At 40.1% G+C, this 12,611-nt stretch overlaps 1 pseudogene; it reads right to left on the minus strand.

The window, feature by feature from the left end:
• The window catches only part of LOC121845243, a 16,437-nt pseudogene extending 7,553 nt beyond the window's left edge, over positions 1-8,884 (minus strand).
• Between the last annotated feature and the right edge of the window lie 3,727 nt (positions 8,885-12,611).

Consider the following 12,611-nt stretch of genomic DNA (forward strand, 5'->3'; position numbering starts at 1 on the left):
ACTGCCAGGTCAGAGCAGAGCAGAGCCTGACCAACTGCCAGGTCAGAGCAGAGCAGAGCCTGACCAACTGCCAGGTCAGGGCAGAACAGAGCCTGACCAACGGCCAGGTCAGGGCAGAACAGAGCCTGACCAACTGCCAGGTCAGAACAAAACAGAGCCTGACCAACTGCCAGGTCAGAACAGAGCCTGACCAACTGCCAGGTCAGAACAGAGCCTGACCAACTGCCAGGTCAGAACAGAGCCTGACCAACTGCCAGAACAGAGCAGAGCAGAGCCTGACCAACTGCCAGGTCAGGGCAGAACAGAGCCTGACCAACTGCCAGGTCAGAACAGAACAGAGCCTGACCAACTGCCAGGTCAGAACAGAGCAGAGCCTGACCAACTGCCAGGTCAGAGCAGAGCCTGACCAACTGCCAGAACAGAACACCAACACTAACAGTCCTGGAGAGGGGCTGTCAACTGTTCAATGGTCCTCAACACACACACACACACACACACAGACAGACACACACACACACACACACACACACACACACACACACACACACACACACACACACACACACACACACCATTGATGTCCTTTAACAGGGTGTCCTCTCATTAAACCACTTTAATGTTTAACAGATGGAGGTCAGCAAACATTAGTGTGTGTGTGTGTGTGTGTGTGTGTGTGTGTGTGTGTGTGTGTGTGTGTGTGTGTGTGTGTGTGTGTGTGTGTGTGTCAGAATAGACAGAATACCAGAGGGTGCTTTCTCAAAACACGACAAGTGTCTTCAAGGCCATTTCCTCCTGGTCTCTAATCAAGCTGAGGACCATTGTCCCTAAGAGCTCCCCAGTAACCTAAATGACTATCGCCCTGCCCCCACTCACATCTGTAATTATGAAGAGGATGCAATCTGAATCCACACCCACCTGGACAAGAGGGGAACCAACAGATCCACAGAGGATGCAATCTGAATCCACACCCACCTGGACAAGAGGGGAACCAACAGATCCACAGATGATGCAATCTGAATCCACACCCACCTGGATGGATGCAATAGTTTTAGCTGCCCTCATTCAAGGGGGTTTTTCTTTATTTTTACTATTTTCTACATTGTAGAATAATAGTGAAGACATCAAAACTATGAAATAACACATATGGAATCATGTAGTAACAAAAAAAAAGTGTTAAACAAATATACTTGAGATTCTTCAAAGTAGCCACCCTTTGAACACAGGCCTTCTCTCAACCAGCTTCATGAGGTAGTCACCTGGAATGCATTTCAATGAACAAGTGTGCCTTGTTAGAAGTTAATTTATGGATTTTTTCCCCCTCCTTAATCAGTTGTGTTGTGACTAGAGGTAGGGGTTGGTATACAGAATATAGCCCTATTTGGTAAAAGACCAAGTCCATATTATGACAAGAACAGCTCAAATAAGTAATGAGAAATGACAGTCCATCATTACTATAAGACATGAAGCTCAGTCAATGCAGAAAATGTCAAGAACTTTGAAAGTTTCTTCAAGTGCAGTTGCAAAAACCATCAAGCGCTATGATGAAACTGGCTCTCATGAGGACCGCCACAGGAAGGGAAGACCCAGAGTTACCTCTGCTGTAGGGGATAAGTTAATTAGAGTTACCTCTACTGCAGAGTATAAGTTCATTAGAGTTACCTCTACTGCAGAGGATAAGTTCATTAGAGTTACCTCTACTGCAGAGGATAAGTTCATTAGAGTTACCTCTACTGCAGAGGATAAGTTAGCGTTACCACTACTACAGAGGATAAGTTAGAGTTACCTCTACTGCAGAGGATAAGTTCATTAGAGTTACCTCTACTGCAGAGGATAAGTTCATTAGTTACCTCTACTGCAGAGGATAAGTTAATTAGAGTTACCTCTACTGCAGAGGATAAGTTAGCGTTACCTCTACTACAGAGGATAAGTTAGAGTTACCTCTACTGCAGAGGATAAGTTCATTAGAGTTACCTCTACTGCAGAGGATAAGTTCATTAGAGTTACCTCTACTGCAGAGGATAAGTTCATTAGTTACCTCTACTGCAGAGGATAAGTTCATTAGAGTTACCTCTACTGCAGAGGATAAGTTCATTAGAGTTACCTCTACTGCAGAGGATAAGTTCATTAGTTACCTCTACTGCAGAGGATAAGTTCATTAGTTACCTCTACTGCAGAGGATAAGTTCATTAGTTACCTCTACTGCAGAGGATAAGTTCATTAGAGTTACCTCTACTGCAGAGGATAAGTTCATTAGAGTTACCTCTACTGCAGAGGATAAGTTCATTAGAGTTACCTCTACTGCAGAGGATAAGTTCATTAGAGTTACCTCTACTGCAGAGGATAAGTTCATTAGTTACCTCTACTGCAGAGGATAAGTTCATTAGTTACCTCTACTGCAGAGGATAAGTTCATTAGTTACCTCTACTGCAGAGGATAAGTTCATTAGAGTTACCTCTACTGCAGAGGATAAGTTCATTAGTTACCTCTACTGCAGAGGATAAGTTAATCAGAGTTACCTCTACTGCAGAGGATAAGTTCATTAGAGTTACCTCTACTGCAGAGGATAAGTTCATTAGAGTTACCTCTACTGCAGAGGATAAGTTCATTAGAGTTACCTCTACTGCAGAGGATAAGTTCATTAGAGTTACCTCTACTGCAGAGGATAAGTTCATTAGAGTTACCTCTACTGCAGAGGATAAGTTCATTAGAGTTACCTCTACTGCAGAGGATAAGTTAGCGTTACCTCTACTGCAGAGGATAAGTTCATTAGTTACCTCTACTGCAGAGGATAAGTTCATTAGTTACCTCTACTGCAGAGGATAAGTTCATTAGTTACCTCTACTGCAGAGGATAAGTTCATTAGAGTTACCTCTACTGCAGAGGATAAGTTCATTAGTTACCTCTACTGCAGAGGATAAGTTCATTAGAGTTACCTCTACTGCAGAGGATAAGTTCATTAGAGTTACCTCTACTGCAGAGGATAAGTTCATTAGAGTTACCTCTACTGCAGAGGATAAGTTCATTAGAGTTACCAGCAGCCTCAGAAAGCAGACCAAATAAATGCTTCACAAAATTAAAGGTCAAGACTTTGAAAGTGCAGTCACAAAAACCATCAAGGACTATGATGAAACTGAAACTGTCTCTCATGAGGACCGCCACAGGAAAGGAAGACCCAGAGTTACCTCTGCTGCAGAGGATAAGTTCATTAGAGTTTACCAGCCTCTGAAATTGCAGCCCAAATAAATGCTTCACAGAGTTGAACTAACAGACACATCTCAACATCAACTGTTCAGAGGAGACTGTGTGAATCAGGCATTCATGGTCGAATTGCTGCAAAGAAACCACTACTCAAGGACACCAAAAAGAAGAAGAGACTTGGGCCAAGAAACACGAGCAATGGACATGAGACCGGTGGAAATCTGGACTCTGATGAGTCCAAATTTGAGATTTTTTGGTTCCAACGAAAGAGAGAGCGAGAGAGTAGTCTGTAGCGACCTAAATGCCAGAACCGGACAAGAGCCTGACACCCTCAGCACACAGGGGGACAAACACCTGCCTGGAGGTGACAGCATTCCCTCCCACATATGCCCCCCTAGACACAACTATGACAACATAACCAACAAAAACTGCAGGTCACAACTCCTGCAGCTCTGTCGCACGCTGGGTATGTACATAGTCAACAGTAAGCTTCGAGGGGACTCCTATGGTAGGTACACCTATAGCTCATCTCTTGGCAGTAGTACTGTAGACTACTTTATCACTGACCTCAACCCAGAGTCTCTCAGAGCGTTCAGTCAGCCCACTGACACCCCTATCAGATCACAGCAAAATCAGTCTACTTGAACAGAGCAATACTCAATCATGAGGCATCAAAGCCAAAGGAACTGAGTAACATTAAGAAATGCTATAGATGGAAGGAATGCAGTTTGGAAACCTACCAAAAAACAATTAGGCAACAACAAATTCAATCCCTTTTAGACAATTTCCTGGGTAAAACTTTCCACTGTAATAGTGAAGGTGTAAACTTGGCAGTAGAAAATCTAAACAGTATATTTGACCTCTCAGCTTCCCTATCAAATCTAAAAATCTCAAATAGAGAACCGGAGAAAATTAACAATAATGACAAATGGTTTGATGAAGAATGCAAAAATCTAAGAAAAAAAAAAATCTAAGAAAGAAATTGAGAAACCTGTCCAACCAAAAACATAGAGACCCGGAAAACCTGAGTCTACGGCTTCACTATGGTGAATCACTAAAACAATACAGAAATACACTACGGAAAAAGAAGGAACAGCATGTCAGAAATCAGCTCAATGCAATTGAAGAATCCATAGACTCTAACCACATCTGTGAAAATTGGAAAACACAAAACAAACAACAACACGAAGAGTTATCGATCCAAAATGGAGATGTATGGGTAAACCACTTCTCCAATCTTTATGGCTCTATAACAAAGAATAAAGAGCAAAAACATATACATGATCAAATACAGATCTTAGAATCAACTATTAAAGACTACCAGAACCCACTGGATTCTCCAATTACATTGAATGAGTTACAGGACAAAATAAAAACCCTCCAACCCAAAAAGGCCTGTGGTGTTGATGGTATCCTCAATGAAATGATCAAATATACAGACAACAAATTCCAATTGGCTATACTAAAACTCTTTAACATCATACTTAGCTCTGGCATCTTCCCCAATATTTGGAACCAAGGACAGATCACCTCAATCCACAAAAGTGGAGACAAATTTGACCCCAATAACTACCATGGAATATGTGTCAACAGTAACCTTGGGAAAATCCTCTGCATTATTATTAACAGCAGACTCGTACATTTCCTCAATGAAAACAATGTACTGAGCAAATGTCAAATTGGCTTTTTACCAAATTACCATACAACAGACCATGTATTCACCCTGCACACCCTAATTGACAACCAAACAAACCAAAACAAAGGCAAAGTCTTCTCATGCTTTGTTGATTTAAAAAAAAGCCTTTGACTCAATCTGGCATGAGGGTCTGCTATACTAACTGATGGAAAGTGGTGTTGGGGGTAAAACATACGACATTATAAAATCCATGTACACAAACAACAAGTGTGCGGTTAAAATTGGCAAAAAACACACACATTTCTTCACACAGGGTCGTGGGGTGAGACAGGGATGCAGCTTAAGCCCCACCCTCTTCAACATATATATCAACGAATTGGCGGGCACTAGAAAAGTCTGCAGCACCCGGCCTCCCCCTGCTAGAATCCGAAGTCAAATGTCTGCTGTTTGTTGATGATCTGGTGCTTCTGTCACCAACCAAGGAGGGCCTACAGCAGCACCTAGATCTTATGCACAGATTCTGTCAGACCTGGGCCCTGACAGTAAATCTCAGTAAGACCGATCTGAGAGACAAGGCAAGAAGGGCATTCTATGCCATCAAAAGAAACATAAATTTCAACATACCAATTAGGATTTGGCTAAAAATACTTGAATCGGTCATAGAGCCCATTGCCCTTTATGGTTGTGAGGTCTGGGGTCCGCTCACCAACCAAGACTTCACAAAATGGGACAAACACCAAATTGAGACTCTGCATGCAGAATTCTGCAAAAATATCCTCCGTGTACAACGTAGAACACCAAATAATGCATGCAGAGCAGAATTAGGCCGATACCCACTAATTATCAAAATCCAGAAAAGAGCCGTTAAATTCTACAACCACCTAAAAGGAAGCGATTCACAAACCTTCCATAACAAAGCCATCACCTACAGAGAGATGAACCTGGAGAAGAGTCCCTAAGCAAGCTGGTCCTGGGGCTCTGTTCACAAACACAAACACACCCTACAGAGCCCCAGGACAACAGCACAATTAGACCCAACCAAATCATGAGAAAACAAAAAGATAATTACTTAACACATTGGAAAGAATTAACAAAAAAACAGAGCAAACTAGAATGCTATTTGGCCCTACACAGAGAGTACACAGCGGCAGAATACCTGACCACTGTGACTGACCCAAAATTAAGGAAAGCTTTGACTATGTACAGACTCAGTGAGCATAGCCTTGCTATTGAGAAAGGCCACCGTAGGCAGACATGGCTCTCAAGAGAAGACAGGCTATGTGCTCACTGCCCACAAATGAGGTGGAAACTGAGCTGCACTTCCTAACCTCCTGCCCAATGTATGACCATATTAGAGAGACATATTTCCCTCAGATTACACAGATCCACAAAGAATTCGAAAACAAATCCAATTTTGAAAAACTCCCATATCTACTGGGTGAAATACCACAGTGTGCCATCACAGCAGCAAGATGTGTGACCTGTTGCCACGAGAAAAGGGCAACCAGTGAAGATCAAACACCATTGTAAATACAACCCATATTTATGCTTATTTATTTTACCTTGTGTCCTTTAATCATTTGTACATTGTTAAAACACTGTATATATATATATATAATATGACATTTGTAATGTCTTTACTGTTTTGAAACTTCTGTATGTGTAATGTTTACTGTTAATTTTTGTTGTTTTTCACTTTATATATTCACTTTGTATGTTGTCTACCTCACTTGCTTTGGCAATGTTAACACATGTTTCCCATGCCAATAAAGCCCTTGAATAGAATTGAATTGAGAGGGAGACAGAGAGAGAGAGAGAGAGAGAGGGAGAGACAGACAGAGAGAGAGAGATAGAGATAGAGATAGAGATAGAGATAGAGATAGAGATAGAGATAGAGATAGAGACAGACAGACAGACAGACAGAGAGACAGAGAGACAGAGACAGAGAGAGACAGACAGACAGAGACAGAGACAGAGAGAGAGACAGAGATAGAGAGGGCAGATCAGCATTCTGCAGCGATACACCATTCCATCTGTTTAGTGGGACTATCATTTGTTTTTCAACAGGACAATGACCCAAAAACACACCTCCAGGCTGTGTAAAGGCTTTTTGAACAAGCAGAGTGATAGAGTGTTGCATCAAATCCCCTGACCTCAAACCAATTGAGATGGATTGGGATGAGTTGGACCGCAGAGTGAATGAAAAGCAGCCAACAAGTATTCACCATATGTGGGAACTACTTCAAGACTGTTGGAAAAGCATTCCTGAAGCTGGTTGAGAGAATGCCAAGAGTGTGCAAAGCTGTCATCAAGGCAAAGGGTGGCTACTTTGAAGAATCTCAAATATTAAAATATATTTAGATTTGTTTAACACTTTTTTGGTTACTACATGATTCTATATGTGTTATTTCATAGTGTTGATGTCTTCACTATTATTCTACAATGTAGAAAATAGTCAAAATAAAGAAAAACCCTGAAATGAGTTGATGTGTCTAAACTCATGACTGCTGCTGTATCTGTTTCTTATTTATTTTTAATTTGCAAAAAAAAAACCATATGTTTAACCTGTTTTCGCTTTGTCATTATGGGTTATTTTGTTTGCTGAATACATTTTCTAAATATGTTTTTAGAACAAGTCTGTAAGGTAACATGGAAAAAGCGGTCTGAATATCTTCAGAAGGCGTCGTATATATATATATATATACATATTACAAATGTTAGAGAGGTTCTTCCACTTTGGGATTATTTTATTTATATAATATATTTTGTGTAGATTGTTGACAAACAATGACAATTTTGAATCCCACCTTTTAACACAACAAAATGTGTAAAAAGTCAAGGGGCCACTGCAGCTCCATTCATGGTCTATTATCCATGTATTCCTGTAGAGTCCCAAATGTATTTATAAACTCGTGGTTGTGAAGGGCTCTTCAGCAAGCATTTCACGGTAAACTCTACACCAGTTGTATTCGGCGTGTGTCGCAAATACATTTGGATTTGATTTGTGTGTCTGGTTGTCCCCACTGGGCACATTTTTTTATATTTTTTAAATCAACGTTGTTTCCACGTCATAAAAAATAAACCAATCAACGTGATGACGTTGAGTCAACGTGGAAAACGTAAAGTCATCATTGGATTTTCCTATTTTTTTCCCCACGCAACTTTTAACTGAAATCCAATGATATTCATGTTGAATAAAAGGTCAATTGACAACTCAACCGAACCGTAAAACATAACTGAACGTCGGACTGATGTCGGTGCCCAGTGGAGAGGGGGTGTTCCTTAGGTTACTAGGTTGTTCTCATGTAGACGGTGTTGTGTTTAAACTCTACCGAATCGACAGCAGAGCCAGACCCCATCCGGACACCGCGCGCGCACACGCACACACACGCACACACACACACACACACATGCACACACGCACACACACACACACACACACACACACACGAACGTTTAAAACTCTTAACCAAAAGAGTCCAATCAAATCGACACTTAAAACTGACCCAAACTGCTATAGTTGTACTTTAAACCCGTAACCAAATGATCTAATCAAATCAATAAAAACAAACAACCGGTTATTAACGGTCACCTTCGAGACAACAGGTGCGCCAGAGCCCGGAGTGAGTCATCACCACCTCGTTCTTGCGGATGGTCTCGTTGTCGTGGAGCGACGTCTTGGACCGGCAGACGCCCCGGGAGTACAGCCAGTAGTCCGTTCCCACTGCGATGGTCATCAGGCTGAACGCTATGAAGGATAACGCCGTGGTGACCAGCATCAGCGCTCCCCGGTTACACAACTTCATCACGGCGAAGGAAGTTACGGTCCGCTGCGCGCCTTCATTAAAGGCTTTCTGTACTTCGTTTATAGTCCAGGCTTCATAACAGCGTTAGCGGGAGTTTCTAGTTTCACAAGAACTTTTAATCCTTCTTCATCTCCTCTTTCTTACGGTTTATTAGTTAAAAGTCCCAGGCATTCTCTTCTTTAGAGGGACGGATGGAAATGAGTGACTCCGTCATCCTCACTCAGAGACAGAATGTGAAGCTCTAAGTCCAGAGTGGGAGGTGCCTTGGAGAGGTCCACTTCCTGTACATTAATCATTATTGGTTTGGAGAGGTCCACTTCCTGTACATTAATCATTATTGGTTTGGAGAGGTCCACTTCCTGTACATTAATCATTATTGGTTTGGAGAGGTCCACTTCCTGTATATTAATCATTATTGGTTTGGAGAGGTCCACTTCCTGTACATTAATCATTATTGGTTTGGAGAGGTCCACTTCCTGTATATTAATCATTATTGGTTTGGAGAGGTCCACTTCCTGTACATTAATCATTATTGGTTTGGAGAGGTCCACTTCCTGTATATTAATCATTATTGGTTTGGAGAGGTCCACTTCCTGTATATTAATCATTATTGGTTTGGAGAGGTCCACTTCCTTACATTAATCATTATTGGTTTGGAGAGGTCCACTTCCTGTATATTAATCATTATTGGTTTGGAGAGGTCCACTTCCTTACATTAATCATTAATGGTTTGGAGAGGTCCACTTCCTGTATATTAATCATTATTGGTTTGGAGAGGTCCACTTCCTGTATATTAATCATTATTGGTTTGGAGAGGTCCACTTCCTGTACATTAATCATTATTGGTTTGGAGAGGTCCACTTCCTTACATTAATCATTATTGGTTTGGAGAGGTCCACTTCTGTATATTAATCATTATTTGTTTGGAGAGGTCCACTTCCTGTATATAATCATTATTGGTTTGGAGAGGTCCACTTCCTGTATATTAATCATTATTGGTTTGGTCCTCTTCCTTACATTAATCATTATTGGTTTGGAGAGGTCCACTTCCTGTATATTAATCATTATTGGTTTGGAGAGGTCCACTTCCTTACATTAATCATGATTGGTTTGGAGAGACCAACTTCCTGTATATTAATCATTATTGGTTTGGAGAGGTCCACTTCCTGTATATTAATCATTATTGGTTTGGAGAGATCCACTTCCTGTATATTAATCATTATTGGTTTGGAGAGGTCCACTTCCTTACATTAATCATTATTGGTTTGGAGAGGTCCACTTCCTGTATATTAATCATTATTGGTTTGGAGAGGTCCACTTCCTTACATTAATCATTATTGGTTTGGAGAGGTCCACTTCCTGTATATTAATCATTATTGGTTTGGAGAGGTCCACTTCCTGTATATTAATCATTATTGGTTTGGAGAGGTCCACTTCCTTACATTAATCATTATTGGTTTGGAGAGGTCCACTTCCTTACATTAATCATTATTGGTTTGGAGAGGTCCACTTCTGTATATTAATCATTATTTGTTTGGAGAGGTCCACTTCCTGTATATGAATCATTATTGGTTTGGAGAGGTCCACTTCCGGTATATTAATCATTATTGGTTTGGAGACGTCCTCTTCCTTACATTAATCATTATTGGTTTGGAGAGGTCCACTTCCTGTATATTAATCATGATTGGTTTGGAGAGGTCCACTTCCTTACATTAATCATGATTGGTTTGGAGAGACCAACTTCCTGTATATTAATCATTATTGGTTTGGAGAGGTCCACTTCCTTACATTAATCATTATTGGTTTGGAGAGGTCCACTTCCATCATTATTGGTTTGGAGAGGTCCACTTCCTGTATATTAATCATTATTGGTTTGGAGAGGTCCACTTCCTGTATATTAATCATTATTGGTTTGAGAGGTCCACTTCCTTACATTAATCATTATTGGTTTGGAGAGGTCCACTTCCTGTATATTAATCATTATTGGTTTGGAGAGGTCCACTTCCTGTATATTAATCATTATTGGTTTGGAGAGGTCCACTTCCTGTATATTAATCATTATTGGTTTGGAGAGGTCCACTTCCTGTACATTAATCATTATTGGTTTGGAGAGGTCCACTTCCTTACATTAATCATTATTGGTTTGGAGAGGTCCACTTCCTTACATTAATCATTATTGGTTTGGAGAGGTCCACTTCCTGTATATTAATCATTATTGGTTTGGAGAGGTCCACTTCCTGTATATTAATCATTATTGGTTTGGAGAGGTCCACTTCCTGTATATTAATCACTTATATTAATCATTATTGGTTTATCCATTAATCATTATTGGTTTGGAGAGGTCCACTTCCTGTACATTAATCATTATTGGTTTGGAGAGGTCCACTTCCTGTATATTAATCATTATTGGTTTGGAGAGGTCCACTTCCTGTATATTAATCATTATTGGTTTGGAGAGGTCCACTTCCTGTATATTAATCATTATTGGTTTGGAGAGGTCCACTTCCTGTACATTAATCATTATTGGTTTGGAGAGGTCCACTTCCTTATATTAATCATTATTGGTTTGGAGAGGTCCACTTCCTTACATTAATCATTATTGGTTTGTCCACTTCCTGTATATTAATCATTATTGGTTTGGAGAGGTCCACTTCCTGTATATTAATCATTATTGGTTTGGAGAGGTCCACTTCCTGAATATTAATCATTATTGGTTTGGAGAGGTCCACTTCCTGAATATTAATCATTATTGGTTTGGAGAGGTCCACTTCCTGTATATTAATCATTATTGGTTTGGAGAGGTCCACTTCCTGTATATTAATCATTATTGGTTTGGAGAGGTCCTCTTCCTTACATTAATCATTATTGGTTTGGGTCCACTTCCTGTATATTAATCATTATTGGTTTCCTCTTCCTTACATTAATCATTATTGGTTTGGAGAGGTCCACTTCCTGTATATTAATCATTATTGGTTTGGAGAGGTCCACTTCCTGTACATTAATCATTATTGGTTTGGAGAGGTCCACTTCCAACTTCCTGTATATTAATCATTATTGGTTTGGAGAGGTCCACTTGGTTTTACATTAATCATTATTGGTTTGGAGAGGTCCACTTCCTGTATATTAATCATTATTGGTTTGGAGAGGTCCACTTCCTGTATATTAATCATTATTGGTTTGTCCACTTCCTGAGAGTCCTCTTCCTTTCATTAATCATTATTGGTTTGGAGAGGTCCACTTCCTGAATATTAATCATTATTGGTTTGGAGAGGTCCACTTCCTGAATATTAATCATTATTGGTTTGGAGAGATCCACTTCCTGAATATTAATCATTATTGGTTTGGAGAGGTCCACTTCCTGTATATTAATCATTATTGGTTTGGAGAGATCCACTTCCTGTATATTAATCATTATTGGTTTGGAGAGGTCCTCTTCCTTACATTAATCATTATTGGTTTGGAGAGGTCCACTTCCTGTATATTAATCATTATTGGTTTGGAGAGGTCCACTTCCTGTATATTAATCATTATTGGTTTGGAGAGGTCCACTTCCTATTAATATTATTAATCATTATTGGTTTGGAGAGGTCCACTTCCTGTATATTAATCATTATTGGTTTGGAGAGGTCCACTTCCTGTATATTAATTAATCATTATTGGTTTTCCACTTCCTGTACATTAATCATTATTGGTTTGGAGAGGTCCACTTCCTGTACATTAATCATTATTGGTTTGGAGAGGTCCACTTCCTGTACATTAATCATTATTGGTTTGGAGAGGTCCACTTCCTGTATATTAATCATTATTGGTTTGGAGAGGTCCATACATTAATCATTATTGGTTTGGAGAGGTCCACTTCCTGTATATTAATCATTATTGGTTTGGAGAGGTCCACTTCCTGTATATTAATCATTATTGGTTTGGAGAGGTCCACTTCCTGTATATTAATCATTATTGGTTTGGAGAGGTCC

Source organism: Oncorhynchus tshawytscha, unplaced genomic scaffold (genome assembly GCF_018296145.1).
Source record: "Oncorhynchus tshawytscha isolate Ot180627B unplaced genomic scaffold, Otsh_v2.0 Un_contig_866_pilon_pilon, whole genome shotgun sequence".
NCBI lineage: Eukaryota > Metazoa > Chordata > Actinopteri > Salmoniformes > Salmonidae > Oncorhynchus > Oncorhynchus tshawytscha.